This window comes from Mytilus californianus, unplaced genomic scaffold (assembly GCF_021869535.1).
Source record: "Mytilus californianus isolate M0D057914Y unplaced genomic scaffold, xbMytCali1.0.p SCAF_10, whole genome shotgun sequence".
NCBI classification, from domain to species: domain Eukaryota; kingdom Metazoa; phylum Mollusca; class Bivalvia; order Mytilida; family Mytilidae; genus Mytilus; species Mytilus californianus.
In genome coordinates this window covers 65494587-65510816 of record NW_026262582.1, presented here as the reverse complement: position 1 = coordinate 65510816, position 16230 = coordinate 65494587, and the positions used below count along the sequence as shown (strand labels likewise).

The following is a 16230-nucleotide window of genomic DNA, read 5'->3' as shown; positions in this document are numbered from 1 at the left end:
AGATTCTAAAATGGTAAATTTTACATATACAATATGTATAGATTATTACATGGCATTTTTCATATCAGACCCTTTATCGGCCCTAGGTCATGATATCAGCCCAAGAGCCGCAGGCTCGAGGGCTGATATCATGAACGAGGGCCGATAAAGGGTCTGATATGAAAAATGACATGTAATGATCTTTTTATCATTATACTTCAGCAGAAGAAATACAGACAAAAACTATTAAAGTTTTGTCTTTCTTTGAACTTTTAGATAATAATTTACAGACAACCAAGTACAAATTTCTTAACTTTAAATGTTTTTATTGATATTACAAGCATTTTATTTATCTTGTCACAACAATTATCATGTTCTTAGTTTGAAAAAATTATTGTCATCTTTCCTGTGAAAACATGTGCATAGTTTTTCCTTTAAATTGTAATGGACAATTTCTGGCATCTCATTTATGTCTTTCAAAACATGTTTAATCTTAATTCATTTTTGCTACTCAACCATTTTGTGAAAAGTCCTTTTAAATCACTTGCGGTTTTCCGCACTGTGATGTCGTTTTCAAACAAATTTCCGGAAATGCACGAAGTTGCATGTGATAAACGTCACGGAAATTAACGGAAAGCCATGTGATAACATTCCGGAAGCAGTCAATAAAGGTTCCTTTATCAGCCCGCTGAGGAAATTCTTAGGAATCTGGTCAATAAACCTATTAATCCTTTCATAGCCTTTTAATATTTTAAATTGTTATTGAACTGTAAAATTTTAGTAATATTTTATACAAGTATATGATAAATGGTCATATATGTCTTGATAAGATGTACTTAGTTCGTCAATAAACAACAATATCAAACCAGTTTCGTGAACCATTTGCATAAAATACTTGCGGTGCAAGATATATTAAAGAGGCAAAAAGAGGGATTGAAAAATATTTTCCGTAGGCAAAAAATAATGCAAAACACTTTTACATCGAAATGTGATCAACTATAGAAGACGGTTTTTTCAATGAAATTTGACGCCTTCATTAAAAAACTGTATGAGACATTCGTTTTATCAAATAATCTCGATTATCGGGATGTAGTACTTAAAGTTTGTTTCCATTTGTTAAAATATTTTTGCAGAGATGGCCGACGGCGAGCATCAAAAATGGATTGAAAGTAAAATTTCTAAATTATTATTGAAACAGAAATTGAGAAAATTGATTGAAAAGTTTTTTTTTTCATACAGATCGGAATTTTAGTTGATTTTCTCTTTCTTTTAGTAATCATTCACTAAATTATGATCACTTAGTCTATGTTCAATGATATATACATGTACATGTATATGTAAAATTATATGATTATATTTGAACATGTTTAACCTCGCCACATTCTGTATGTGCCTGTTCCAAGTCCGTAGCCTGTAATTCAGTGGTTGTCGTTTGTTGCTGTATATCATATTTGTTTTTCGTTCATTATTTTGTACATAAATCAGGCCGTTAGTTTCTCGTTTGAATTGTTTCACATTTGTCATTTCGGGGCCTTTTATAGCTGACTATGCGGTATGGGTTTTGCTCATTCTTGACTTGAAGTGACCTATAGTTGTTAATTTCTGTGTCATTCGGTCTCTTGTGGAGAGTTGTCTCATTGGCAATCATTTCACATCTTCTTATTTTTATATATATCAGTTGTGCAATATAATTGAAGATGATACTTATTTTTTGCATACACATGTATCATTTTGGAATGCCTTGCAATCGTTGTCCGCTTACAAAAATTACGGATTCTAACGAAACATACACGTAATGTAATTGTATACAAATATTATGATTTTGTATAGTTATTCATGTTTTCTTCAATGTTTTGTTTATTTTCTGACAAATCAAATAAGTACGTTTTACATGACATAAAAATTGAATTGATTTTTTGTTACATCCTCGCTTTCTAAAGTGGCGGTATATAGTGATTGTGGAGTGTGTCTGTCCATCCGTCCGTCCGTTCGTCCATCCGTCCCACTTGTGTATCCGCAGCTGCTCCGGTACTGCTTGACAGAATAATGTGAAACATTCACAGAATCTTAATTATATAATGTACGTTGTCGTCACCTACTGGTTTCTTCATTCAAATGATTTTCGGAGTTTACCTTTGGATGACATGGACTTAGTAATGTCTGCACACTACAGTACACATTTTTTTTAGGGGGATACCAATTTTGTATAGACAAATTTTGCTCACGTGAATTTCACGTATTAGCTTGATTCACACGAAATTCACACGAATCTTTTCACGTGAAATTAACGAAATTTTCCTGTGCATCACAATTAATTGAATCTTTCTTAAAATCTTAACCAAATAATGTTATTGTCCACCTATTATTTTGCTTTCTGATCCGAAATATTTTTGGGATTTCTCTTTCCGAAGCAATTGTTTTATTCAGTTTTGTTCAGGAGGTACCAATTGTTTCATCTGCAACTCCTTCTACACCCCTTTTTCAATGTATTGCAATACTATATGCAGTTAAATCCGAAAATTATATCTCGTACTCCTGAAGGGAATAACCATGTGTCAAATTGTATGAATCTTGCACAATTAAATATGCACAAACATGCGTATGGATGCTCCTTTCTGAATATATATTCAATAGTAAATTTTTACATGCATTTCATGGGCACCATCAAATTTATGTTGTAGGAGCTGTGATAGATCAATTGTATCGTGTGAGTTCAAACAACACACCAAATGAATATAAACTTTCTTTAAACGTTACTTAGAAGCTCTTTTCTGGATAAACCCTCGTAAGATGGTATGCATATTTAAATAAACTTGAATCTGTAATGATATCTTCCTTTTGTCCTGGTCGTACTACAGCTTGGGGAGTTCGAATAATGCCGCCATTAATGGTTGATTCTAGGGAAAGAAGTAGGTGCTTAGTCTACTTTTCTACTTCTACCGTATAAACACCACTATGACCGGGGGCATCTTCAAGGTTATTAAGGTGGTACATAACACTACAGGGAGATAACTCTGTAAAATCAGCTGAACGTTTTAACAACGTTCTATTGTTAAGGAAAATGTAAGCTTCTCAATGATCAAAATTAGTGTTTGTCAAACTGCTATATATCAGTGGCGGATCCAGGGAGGGGGTCCGGGGGTTGAAACCCCCCCCTTTTTTTTGGCCGATCAATGCATTTGAATGGGGACATATGGTTGCAACCCCCCTTTCTCCTGGGTTGGGAACACCCCTTTTTAAAATGGCTGGATCCGCCCCTGTATATCCAATGAAATATTTCCGATAAAGTGTGTGGTTCAAGTTTTTCGAAGTTTTTGCATATTTGTCAAAGGGTCAAAGTAAATATTTTGTCAAAATTTTATGAAAATTAAACGAGCCAAATTAATTTAAATCAAGGTGGTTTGGTACCACCTTAAGTAAACTTCAGTCTACCGAAAATAACTGCACTGGAAGCCACTCCTGCTGCAGTTATAGCTGCTGCCCATTCGATAACACCAGTCAACATGGCGAAAAGTTTTACAATAAGAAAAGTATCACGTTGTTCGTACTACATTCCAATTATCGTTTATGAAGTATTTTTCAAACAAGTCTTGAATTTTCCTTCCTTCCCGGTCCATAATCTGAACAACCTTCTGCGATTCGTTTTAACACCTTAATCATGTTAATTGCTTGCACAGAACTGAATACTCTATTGATTTCAAACAATTCATTTACATATCTGTATTTAAATATTACGAAATAAGTAAGCAGAAAAAAAAAATCACCAAAGATACCGCGTATGAATGTGTGGCCAGATGAGGTCCAGTAAACAAAAGACTCATCAGTGACGTTTGAATAAAAACATATTCAAATATTAATCACAGATGATCGCTGTACGCTGTTAAATTAAGAACGTCCCGAGGAATTATATGAGAAAAACCAAATGAATGATCACCTTATATTTTTAAGGCAGCTGGTACAATCGTTATAGTGTCCACGTTTTCTGAACTTGTGGACATTTAAACTCTTTTAGGGGTAATGCCACCATTGTTTTCCCCTATTGGTCTTTATCAAATTGGCATTTTTCAAAAAATGTGAAGAATTTAACTTTGTTTCAAATAAAGAAATACTTGGCATGAATAAAGTTTTATCCTGTTCAGTACTACAGTGAAAATTTCACGCAACATTTCATTGCATATACAACAGTGATTGTTAATTATGACGTCAATAGTCCAAGTGTCGCAGATTCTCCGGCCAAGTGTCGTAGATTCCCATATAGCGATAAGGTCTATTGCAATTCAGGGTTAATTTCCTACAACTGTCAAATCCAAGGGAATATTTTTTTTTTTTGGCCCTTTTTAACATGAAACCGGATATGACGTACTATGTGTTTGTGGTTTTACACCTTAATATAGACATACATGAAGCCTACTGTTCATCTGAAACAATTTTGTGTTGTTTTCTATATAATTAGCGTTGATACTAGATATGACTCTAATGATATCAATGGGTGAAGTATGTGTACAAGATGATGATTTCTCTAAACAGTCTGTTTTACGGTGTCCGATTTCATTATACACACAAACGTCACATGATAATGTCAGAAATCTATGCAGTGTTGGGACCAGTACAACATGGTCTAAATGAAAACATAACCATATGGTCGATGTCACTTTACGGTAGTTTTTTCATCACAGTGCATGAGGATGTCAAACTAGAACAGCGTTGTCGACTATTTTTTAGTTTGCTATCTAATTAAACCATACCATTTGCTTAATTTACCTGTGTAAAAATCTAGGCATGTGCATAGAAAAATGTCACGTGATACTTGAAGACTTTTCAATCTCAACTCTTCCAATTTCGTCCAATATCATTTACTGTTCATGCTTTGCCGTTATTCACCAACGCATGTGTGAAATTCCTGTGTTTTTATTCTAAATGAGAACATTAACAGTGTTTTTTGGTGCGTCCGTAGCGCTTTTCTGGATTTACCTTCAAACCCAAATATTTGAAAGTCAAGGATGTATAAAACTTAAATACGTGACGTGTTTTATGACCTCCTTTCCGACCTCTTCTTATTATCATATGAGTTTGAGTTCCTTCAGACCCTTGTCAAAACAAGATCAAATAAGCTAGATCATTTAACTTTACATTCAGATATATTGATGATGTTCTTTCCAAACAATCAAAACTTTTCTGATTGGGTTCCATTAATATATCCTCCAGAACTAGAAATTAATGAAACAACAGACACGGCTTCCTCCGCCTCATTTTTAGACTTATACCTCGAATTTGACATAAGCGGTCATCTCAGTACCAGAGTCTATGACAAACGAGACGATTTTAATTTTGAAATTATCAATTTCCCCCACCTAAGTAGCAATATACCACCTTCACCTGCATATGGAATATACACTTCCCAACTCATTCGGTATTCAAGGGATTGTAGCTGCTACTCAGACTTTGTAAAACGTCACCAGTGTCTGAGCAGAAAGTTGATGAACCAGGGTTATGTCAAAGAACGTCTCGTCCTTTTTCTAAAAAGTTCATCGGAAGATACCAAGACCTTGTTGATAAACATTCCGTATCAACTTCACAAATAATACATGATGGTCTTGATGTAATTGTATAGATTCTAGGTACTGACGTTGTTTATCATCTTAATTACGTGTTGTAGTGTTCTTTTATTTGTCTTTGTAAATTATTAACGTTTACTGTTTGGTCCATTTTTGGTAATATCCTTTATGCTTGGCTCGGTACTTGTACATCCGTGTTGTTGTGCTATGATCGTGATCATTCTTTGTATTCTTGTGTTTCATTTTTGCGTATGTGCTTTGTCTATATGTCATTTTGTTTGTTTTTTTGTTGTTGACATATTTGTTTGTTTTTACAGTGATTGAGATTATAACACAATGTTGACTGCTGTACCTTTATTTTTGACATTTTTACCTATCATATCTGTTTGTTTTGATCACACATTGTTGTCAATATAATGGAATTCTATGCAACTGTCATACATGTGAGAGGTTTAGCTAACTTTAAAACCAGGTTTAATCCAGCATTTTCTACAGAAGGAAATGCCTGTACCAAGTCAGGAATATGACAGTTGTTTTCAATTCGTTTGATGTGTTTGAGCTTTTGCCAATTGTTAAGGGACTTTCCGTTTTAAATTTCCTTGGAGTTCGGTATTTTTTATTTTTTTACTTTTTATGACCGGAAGCGACATACAAATAATAGACAAACTGAACAAAACTCAAATTTGCCTTAGGGAGTTGGACCTCTGGGTTTAAATAATTTCTCAGTTAGTTAACAGATAATGGGAAGAAATATATGTTATAAATCTTATCAGTACCACAACAATGACTACTGAGCTGCTGATACCCTCGTAGGCTAGTAGTCAACCAGTATTGACTGATACTTTAACTACATTGCTGAAATTCAATTGTATTTTATTTTTGTCTTTTCGAAATCTGAAAATGTCATTTATTATCAATGGTTTTATCGTACATTACAACCATTCATCTTTGAATTCACCGCTTAGGGAAAAATTTACCAATGAACAAATGCATATGTAGTTATGAAATGTTTGCTTATACATACCACCAAGAAAACACAATACTAAATCAAGTATCATGTTTTGACTTTAAGATGACTTGTTTAAAGATTTACACGACATATGCTAAAATAAAAGATAGAGTGAACAAGTATGCATGCAATAAATATTCTGCATCATCTAATCAAAGGAGGTTAAAGACAGCGATAAGAATTAGTCATTTGTTCATACTTACTTATTTTATTATACAAGCCAAGTTTTATATTCGCGTGGTTAATGGAACAATATTGAATTTTCATCTATAAGGTTTTCGAATAAAAAACTGCATGTAACTTTTGACTGGCGTGTGCGTGTTTGATGTTCATTTTGAGAAATAACTATGAACGGTTTTCAACCATAAATAACCGACCGAATACAGGGATCTCTATGGATGAACATTTAAGTGATTTAAGCATGGAGGAAATTTCCACAGTACAAACCTCACGTGTAGTGAATAGACTGATACATCTATTATATTTTTTACATTGTAGAAAAAAACAATATTCTCATTAGTTGTCATTTGTAACAATTTCAATGTCAAGTCTGGCGGCTGCTCTTAGTCAAGGATGACCACAATTCATCCGTCCTGTTAAAATCAAAGTCTTTTCCTGTCAGATGTTTCATGAGGCGTTTTCTCTCTATTTTGGTAATTTTGTTACTTATTAACAATCGGGATAGTTTTTCTCACTTTCAAATAAATTCAGAATTCACAATCGACGATGTGCAGCATCAGCAAAAGAAGTGTGTACGCGTTTTTGTAAAACGCTGAATAACGATTTGTGGAGGACTATTCCCAGCAGGCACAAAACGTTGTATCAACGTTGATTCAATGTCAGTCTTCAACGTTGTTACAACGTTGAAACTTGGGTTAGTTTTGAAAGTTGTAATGACGTTGAAATTCTGACGTTGAATCAACGTTGCAGTTTCAACGTTGTATTGACGTTGATAACATGTTGAAATCGGGTCCAGTGAGGTTGAAATCAGGTCTTAGGTTGAAATCAGGTCGGGTTTAGGTTGAAATCAGGTCGAGTTAGGTTGAAGTCAGGTCAATTGTAGGTTAGTTGAAGTGATGGTTCTCTGATGTAAATTGATCCTTATTGGCACTTGTTCAAATACAATAACAAGATACCTGAATTATGAAATAAAAAAGCCTCTTTCAAGTTTTATTTCAAGTTAGAATATCCATCAACAGTTCTTTTATCAACAAGAGACAACTCCAAAAGAGAATTGTAGACAATAACAATCAAAACCAAAGAGGAGGGACGGTTACAATATCAAGATTTTATTTGAAACCAAATATCTCAATATTAACAAAGCTTTCTCTTCTAGCACACCAATTTCTCAAAGCAAAGGCACATATGTAAAAACTCACTACAGCACACTGGTTTGATTCTGGTTGATCAAATTTTCCAACTTATACAAAATCATGTAAATGCAGCAAATTTGACACAGTTACACAAAAAAGCCTCCTTTGTTTTAAGTGAATACATAGCAGGACCATTTAAAAAAACCTGATTTCATTTTAAGTTTTTGTTATCCGATATTTAGTTCTTTTTTTTTGGTCTTTTTTTAAATTTTTTATTGATATCTTGTTGAACTGAAATTTGACTTTTTGAGGGTATACCGTATGTGTTATTTTTACATTTATCTTGAAGGCATTTGGAACAAACCATACCATCACCAAGCTGTTTACTCATTCAATCATTATCTATACACCCGATACAATTGAGAAAACCGAACAAAAAGTTGCATACCGGTAACACCAAATAATGTATTTCTAAATTTCACTGCCCTTTTTTTACTGGCACTAAATTAACTATAGAAATTAATAAAAAAGAGGTTTTTAAAATGAAAAATTTATTTTGTTTTAAAGATTTATTCTTTTGGCCTAGCAACTCCTTCTGCTCTCTGTGGGGCACACTTTACATGTCTTGCACACTGCTCGGGTATTTTGGATTCTGGTGTCTCTTTGTGGCAGAATAGAACAGCATCTGAAAACATGGAAGAGAAAAAACATAAATTTGAATTACATAATAAAAGTTGTGTACTTTTAAAAGCCGGAAATGTTATCAAATTCTACCAATTATAAAACAATTATTTTAAATCATAGAACACAACATGTTCATTTGAAACAATTGTTCCAGCTTGCATCAATAACAAGACAAAGCATGAATTCTAACCAGATCTGTGTTTTGCAATAAGCATAATGTTCATATACAGATGAAATTATGAAAGATGAGTGATATTTTACGAAAAAATCTAAAGTGTTTAAGAGCAGACCATTTCTATGTGTATCAGACACACCCTATCGAGTTGTATTGGAACGAATTGGCTAGTATTCGATGGCACCCCCCCTTTTTTTTGATATTACTGATTCTGTACATGGCTAGATATGTTTTATTTTAGTTCGCTAATTAGAGGTTATATACAATCAAATCATTTACCTGTTTTGACACGAAACTGAATCAGATTCAGTAAGATAAGACCTTGTCATAATTTCTGTGAACGTAAACATGCAGCTAACTAATTTGATCATTTGAATGTGTTTGTATATATCATGATTCTTCGTTAATTTAACTGTAAAATATACTTACGCTAATATCAAGAGGTTAATACAGAAAAGTCTTCTCTCGTCTTTATATTCCTTAGACGCAGCTGTTCACTATTCGTTCATCAGTCTGGTGCGATAATTTCTCGAGGATGATTTTCAAAATGTTCTAAACGGATGTTGAAAAGAGGTGCGCGTGCTTGCGTGCGCATCCGAAAGAAAATATTCGGAACTCAACTTGAAAAACCGCGAAAATTTAAAAACTTCTCAATTATTATAATCACATTGTACATCGATGATATTTTAAGATTATATATTAAATATCAATCGGTAAAAATAATTAAAATAAATATACCAAAAAATTTCTCCTATTTATTTAAATGAAAGAAAGCAACTAAACAAATCGATTTGATTTTAAAATATAAACTAAGAATATATCATATTTATACAGATATACATATAATTAAGATAGTATGAACAGGTTTTGAGATCTCCCAAAATATAGAGAATCATCAAACCCAAATTACTTAATAATTGGTTAGAATTGTTTTTTTTTAAAGATACTTAAAAAATAAACACAAAAAAAATAATTTGAAAAAGCCGATTTGTTATTGGTGATGTCTCCTGACCACTTGTTCTTGCCCAAAACTCCTTTCCATGCATAAACAATGCAATCCGGTCTACCCCCTTTTTCGTCGAAAAAAATGATTGATTATATAGGGATCATGGAAGCATGACAGGAGGAAGCCCCCTCACGCTTATGGCAGTCAGTGGACCCCCTTATAAGTATTATAAAAAGTTCTGGATTAGCCACTTATTATCCAATCGTTTATAATACTGCAGCACTGCTTCTTGTCCGATCTGCTCATCAAATATATCTATACCCTTTCAATTTTGACAATGAGATTTTTCTTTCGCGATTGACTGACGTTAACCCAACGTTGAATCAACGTTGTTGTTTAAACGTTGATTTTAACGACGTAAATTCAATGTTGAAACAACGTTGTAAAGTCAACGTTGAATACCATGACGTTAGATCAACGTTGAATTTAGGTCGATCAACGTCACGACCAAATTTCAACCAAATTTCAACGTTGTTACAACGTCGAGTGCCCACTGGGTTGTTTTAAAACTGAAACGGTTCTACAATTTCAAAGGCCATAGCAAAAGACCATGCAACATGCATGGTTTGGTTTTGAATGTATTAATTTGATTGTAAAATACGAAATGAAATCGGAATTACGATATGAATTTTTTACAGATTATCAAGTTGCAGTTGATATTTGTGTATTTCCTTTTGTACATGTATTTAGTAATTCAATTTGATCAATAATGTTTGTAATCGTGCTATTTAGCTTAAAATAATGCTACGTATTACGATCAACAGTCTAAAATGGTAACCGTTTTAAAAAGGGAGATGCGGATTGCGTAAGTCAATAGAAACACGTGTTCGACTTAATCCTTTTTTCGTAATTAAATTTTATTTTTTAATCTAAATTTTATAACCATTTGCTGAAAATTAATTGAATAATGCAATGATTCGTCTATCTTGATCAATGTTTTCTTCTGTCAGATGTGTCAAATCTACCTGTACAAGTGATTAGCGATCATATTGATTATTACTGATAACACAATCGATGGCGGCTAGCGAAACGAAAACTATTTTGACTTCACCTTTAAATCATAGAGCATTCTTTTAACGATGGCGAGGATCATTTGACGATGACGGCAGATCCATGCCGATAACAAGCTATAAAAATCCCTAACACGACGAATGTAAAACAAAACAAACGGAAAAACTGACGAGCCTGTGGGTAACAAATTTCACAGAGAAATGTCATTAGCAATATTCAGGTCAACAGTGATAACGTGGCCAGCCATATTATACACAGTTGCAACAAAGAGGTTCAGACTTGAAGTTGTCAATATTAAGATTCTGCAACACGTGTTTATAATTGCACATTTAAGTCGTAATTTGTTTGGTATAGATGTTAATGATGATAGGTACAGATTGACCTTTAAGCTAATTTCGAGTGAACTGATTTATGAAGAAGGATATTGCCCAAATCACCATTGCGATCAAATAAAATATTTGTTATTTTTTTAATTTAACTTACATCGTACACATTATTATGCAGGACATATTGAATGTTTTCTTTGTATCTAACTTGCTTTACATATTTCATATCATTATAGAATAAATAAGTGCAATTTGTAAAAGTGTAAACAATCTACATATCTTTTATCAAGGGGTGATTTTTTTTAATTTTTACCGAATCGCAAATAAACAAATTTCCTTGGTAGTATATAGAGGGAAAAAAAACAGAAATTTTGTTTTTGTAGTTCAAATGACAATTAAAAATCGCAATTATTAAAGGGAAGATAGTCAATTGCATACCTTAAGGTATTCAATAAAAGAAATCCCTTTATGTGACCTCTAAAGTCCAATGGATTTTTATTTTTGATTGATTTTATAAAAATTCCAAAACAAGCAAAACCATTCTTGAAATCGATTTTATCGTTTTAATGTACCCCCGTATGACAACTTAAATATTTGGATATAGATTTATAGCAACAGCAGTTGTGTTGACATGAAATTCCTCCATTTAAAAAAAAGCATATATTAAAGTGAAAACACTTCATGATATTTTTATTAGTTCTTGTTCCAATACAGGACATTTAAGACGGTAAGTTTCAATATATTTCAATTATCAATGTTATTTTGATAAGTGTTCAAAACTCATTAAAATCTTAACAAAGTTTTTTCTACATTGTTGCACTCTTAGTTTTTACCTTTCTAACATTAATCCGGTCACACATTTAACTTCTGAATAACAGAAGTGCAAAACGTTTTGATTGATTGATTGATTTGCTTTAATGTCCAGTGGAAAACATTTCATGCAAGTTCAGGATGCGAACAGATTCACAATAAATACAAAAGATAGGTCCTGTAATAGTGGCCGTCCGGGATGAAGGTCGTGTTAATTTGGATTGCCACTGCAAAATTAGGGTAAATGGAAAAGAACTGAAATTTTTGCCTAGCAACAGGCCACCTACGGACCACTTAAAGAGTTGTTACAAGGTTTCTTGACGTACTGAGAGCGTGGCACTCTCTCTACACCAGGCAATTGTCAATATTAAGATTCTGCAACACGTGTTTATAATTGCACATTTAAGTCGTAATTTGTTTGGTATAGATGTTAATGATGATAGGTACAGATTGACCTTTAAGCTAATTTCGAGTGAACTGATTTATGAAGAAGGATATTGCCCAAATCACCATTGCGATCAAATAAAATATTTGTTATTTTTTTAATTTAACTTACATCGTACACATTATTATGCAGGACATATTGAATGTTTTCTTTGTATCTAACTTGCTTTACATATTTCATATCATTATAGAATAAATAAGTGCAATTTGTAAAAGTGTAAACAATCTAAATATCTTTTATCAAGGGGTGATTTTTTTTAAAATTTTTACCGAATCGCAAATAAACAAATTTCCTTGGTAGTATATAGAGGGAAAAAAAACAGAAATTTTGTTTTTGTAGTTCAAATGACAATTAAAAATCGCAATTATTAAAGGGAAGATAGTCAATTGCATACCTTAAGGTATTCAATAAAAGAAATCCCTTTATGTGACCTCTAAAGTCCAATGGATTTTTATTTTTGATTGATTTTATAAAAATTCCAAAACAAGCAAAAACATGCATGGTTTGGTTTTGAATGTATTAATTTGATTGTAAAATACGAAATGAAATCGGAATTACGATATGAATTTTTTACAGATTATCAAGTTGCAGTTGATATTTGTGTATTTCCTTTTGCACATGTATTTAGTATTTCAATTTGATCAATAATGTTTGTAATCGTGCTATTTAGCTTAAAATAATGCTACGTATTACGATCAACAGTCTAAAATGGTAACCGTTTTAAAAAGGGAGATGCGGATTGCGTAAGTCAATAGAAACACGTGTTCGACTTAATCCTTTTTTCGTAATTAAATTTTATTTTTTAACCTTTCTAACATTAATCCGGTCACACATTTAACTTCTGAAACACAGAAGTGCAAAACGTTTTGATTGATTGATTGATTTGCTTTAATGTCCAGTGGAAAACATTTCATGCAAGTTCAGGATGCGAACAGATTCACAATAAATACAAAAGATAGGTCCTGTAATAGTGGCCGTCCGGGATGAAGGTCGTGTTAATTTGGATTGCCACTGCAAAATTAGGGTAAATGGAAAAGAACTGAAATTTTTGCCTAGCAACAGGCCACCTACGGACCACTTAAAGAGTTGTTACAAGGTTTCTTGACGTACTGAGAGCGTGGCACTCTCTCTACACCAGGCATCGGATTTTACGTCGCCATTATGACCGGAAGTGGCTGCGTACTTGTACATCCCGCACAGACAAACGAACGCCCCATTTTGACAAGGGTTTTACTGCCGATCGGAAGAAGACCAAGAGTGACCATATTTCTATTCCCAGCCACCCTTGGATTTTGATTGTTTATTTTGAAAATTGAGAGGTAGTTGTATTAGAGCCTAATGGATGCTTTGATTTGATGGATGTCTGTGTTATGATCAATTCGTTAGTTTTAGCTTTATACTCACGACATAGAAAGAGATTTTCAATTGAAGATAGCATATTGCAAAACGGAAAATTTGTCATGAAAAAGTACGAACCAACATATTATCATAATTAATGAAAAAAGAGAAAGATACAAAAAATATAATTTTTTTGTATCAATGACATGTAGGTTTTTCCACAACATTCCCTATTTAATAGTTGGATTTGGCGGTTTTCCTATCTTTTATCTGTAAGTTACTTATAATTTACGCTTGAAATTGTGTTATCAACTAGTATATATTTAATGCAAGTCAAAAACTATATCAAGGGATATTGCTTATTTCATATAGTCATTTAAAGATTTAAAACATTATTAAATCACGTTTTGTAAAATCTATTGAAAGCATGACTTCATATCAAAGGTTAGCTTGGTTTAAGCTAATAAAGCCTTTCTATGCCCAAATGTCAGATTGATTTACTCAGGGATCACAATTATTTAATACTTTTGACGAAAATTACCTTGTTTTTGTTTCTATGTATTTCCGTCTTTCAATGGAAAAATCGTTTCCTTTTGCTTTTGCTTTAAAGATTTTTTTTACATTTTTGTGGTAGAATTTTTTTCAGTGCTGCAGTTTAAAGAACATTAATTGTTTTGATCTTGTTTTGTCTTTTTTTACACATTTTGTTGTTTTTAGGAGGACAGGGGGATATAAACAGTTCCATGATAAATTTCGTATAATATAGCGAGTATTTACGGGCTTTCTCAACTCACACTTTTTATCCGAATGCATTCCTTTAATCCCAGAGTTATCTTGATTTAAAAATGAAAATTTTACCAGCATTTTTTCGGAACCGCTAAATTTAACATCTTTTGTATTTGTGCGCATGCGTCAAATTGAATGGTCGTCTTTTTTTCGAAGAGAAAAAAAATCTAATATTTCTGAATTTTATTTGGATTTTTTTAATTTAACTTACATCGTACACATTATTATGCAGAACATATTGAATGTTTTCTTTGTTTCTAGCTTGCTGTACATATTTCATATTATTATAGAATAAATAAGTGCAATTTGTAAAAGTTGTAAACAATATACATATCTGTTATCAAGGGGTTATTTTATTTTTATTTTTACCGAATCGCAAATAAACAAATTTCCTTGGTAGTATAGAGGAAAGAACAGAATATTTTGTTGTTGTAGTTGAAATAACAATAAAAAATCGCAATTATTAAAGGGAAGATAGTCAAGTGAATACCTTAAGGTATTCAATGAAATAAATCCCTTTATGTGACCTCTACAGTCCAATGGAGTTATCTTTGATTGATTTTATAAAAATTCCAAAAACAAGCAAAACCATACTTTTTAAGGTCACGAAAAAGTACGAAGCAACAATATTAAAGAGACAGATACAACAAATATAATTTTGTTTGTATTAATGTCATGAAGGCTCTTCGACAAAATTCCCTTTTTAATAGTTGGATTTGGCGGTTTTCCTATCTTTAATCTATAAGGTTGCAATTCTGTAAATATAGACAATGCAATTTCCCATAGGAACTCCCTTTGCAGCTGAAACTGTGCCACTTTTATAGATATTATATCCCAGAACGGAAAGTTGATATACACTACTATTTTATTCAAAGGTCAAAATATAGGGCTGTGCGGCATATTTTCAACATTTATATGCCCTGAACTTCTAAAAGTTCAAACTTATACTAAAATTCTATACTAGCCCTACCTCCTAAGAATTAAATTTTAGGCGCTGCCATGTTTTTCTATACTGGTAACATTCCCAAGTTATGTCTCTATGAGATGAAACACAGAGATCATATCTGGGAACCAGTACGCTAACAAATTAACATATCTATGAATATTATATATCTCCCCAAAAGAGGCGTGGCTTGTGAAACAGCTGTATTTACAAAGTGCACCCTATAAGTAACTTACGCATGAAATTGTGTTATCAACTAGTATTTAATGCAAGTCAAAAACTATATCAAAGGATATTGCTTATTTCATATAGTCATTTAAAGTTTTAAGAACCTTAGAAATCACGTTTTGTAAAATCTATTGAAAGCATGACTTCATATCAAGGTTAGCTTAATGGTTTAAGCTAATAAAGCCTTTCTATGCCCAAATTTCAGATTGATTTACACTTAGATCACGAACATTGAATACTTTCGACGAAAATTACCTTGTACATATGTCATTTCAAAACAGGAGATTGTACTTAATCTTAAATGCTTTCCCATGACTATCTTCTCAACGTTAACGTACCTTATTTTGGTTGTCCTTTTTTCGTCAGATCAGTAAGCGGACTAGTTACATCTGGGAAACAAACTTTCAGTACATTTCAGCCAAGCCAATGAAACTTCTAACTTGTTTCACCATTGTGGGCCTAGGAGCATTTTTAATTACCTCAATTTTATCTGGGTTTGTTGAAAGACGATCTGTTCCAACTATATGACCTAAAACCTCAATACGGTTATATGCTATTTAACACTTCGATGGTCTTGCTAGCACATGTCAATCTCTCAAATATACTCCCTAAAACCTCCAAA

General features: G+C 32.6%; 1 long non-coding RNA gene across 1 annotated transcript; it reads right to left on the bottom strand.

The window, feature by feature from the left end:
• Window positions 1-8386: 8386 nt before the first annotated feature.
• LOC127719008 (uncharacterized) lies at window positions 8387-9369 on the bottom strand. The gene is made up of 2 exons (XR_007990093.1): window positions 9145-9369; window positions 8387-8541 (listed from the first exon to the last, which is right to left on the bottom strand). It is a non-coding gene; the product is annotated as an uncharacterized LOC127719008 (long non-coding RNA).
• Between the last annotated feature and the right edge of the window lie 6861 nt (window positions 9370-16230).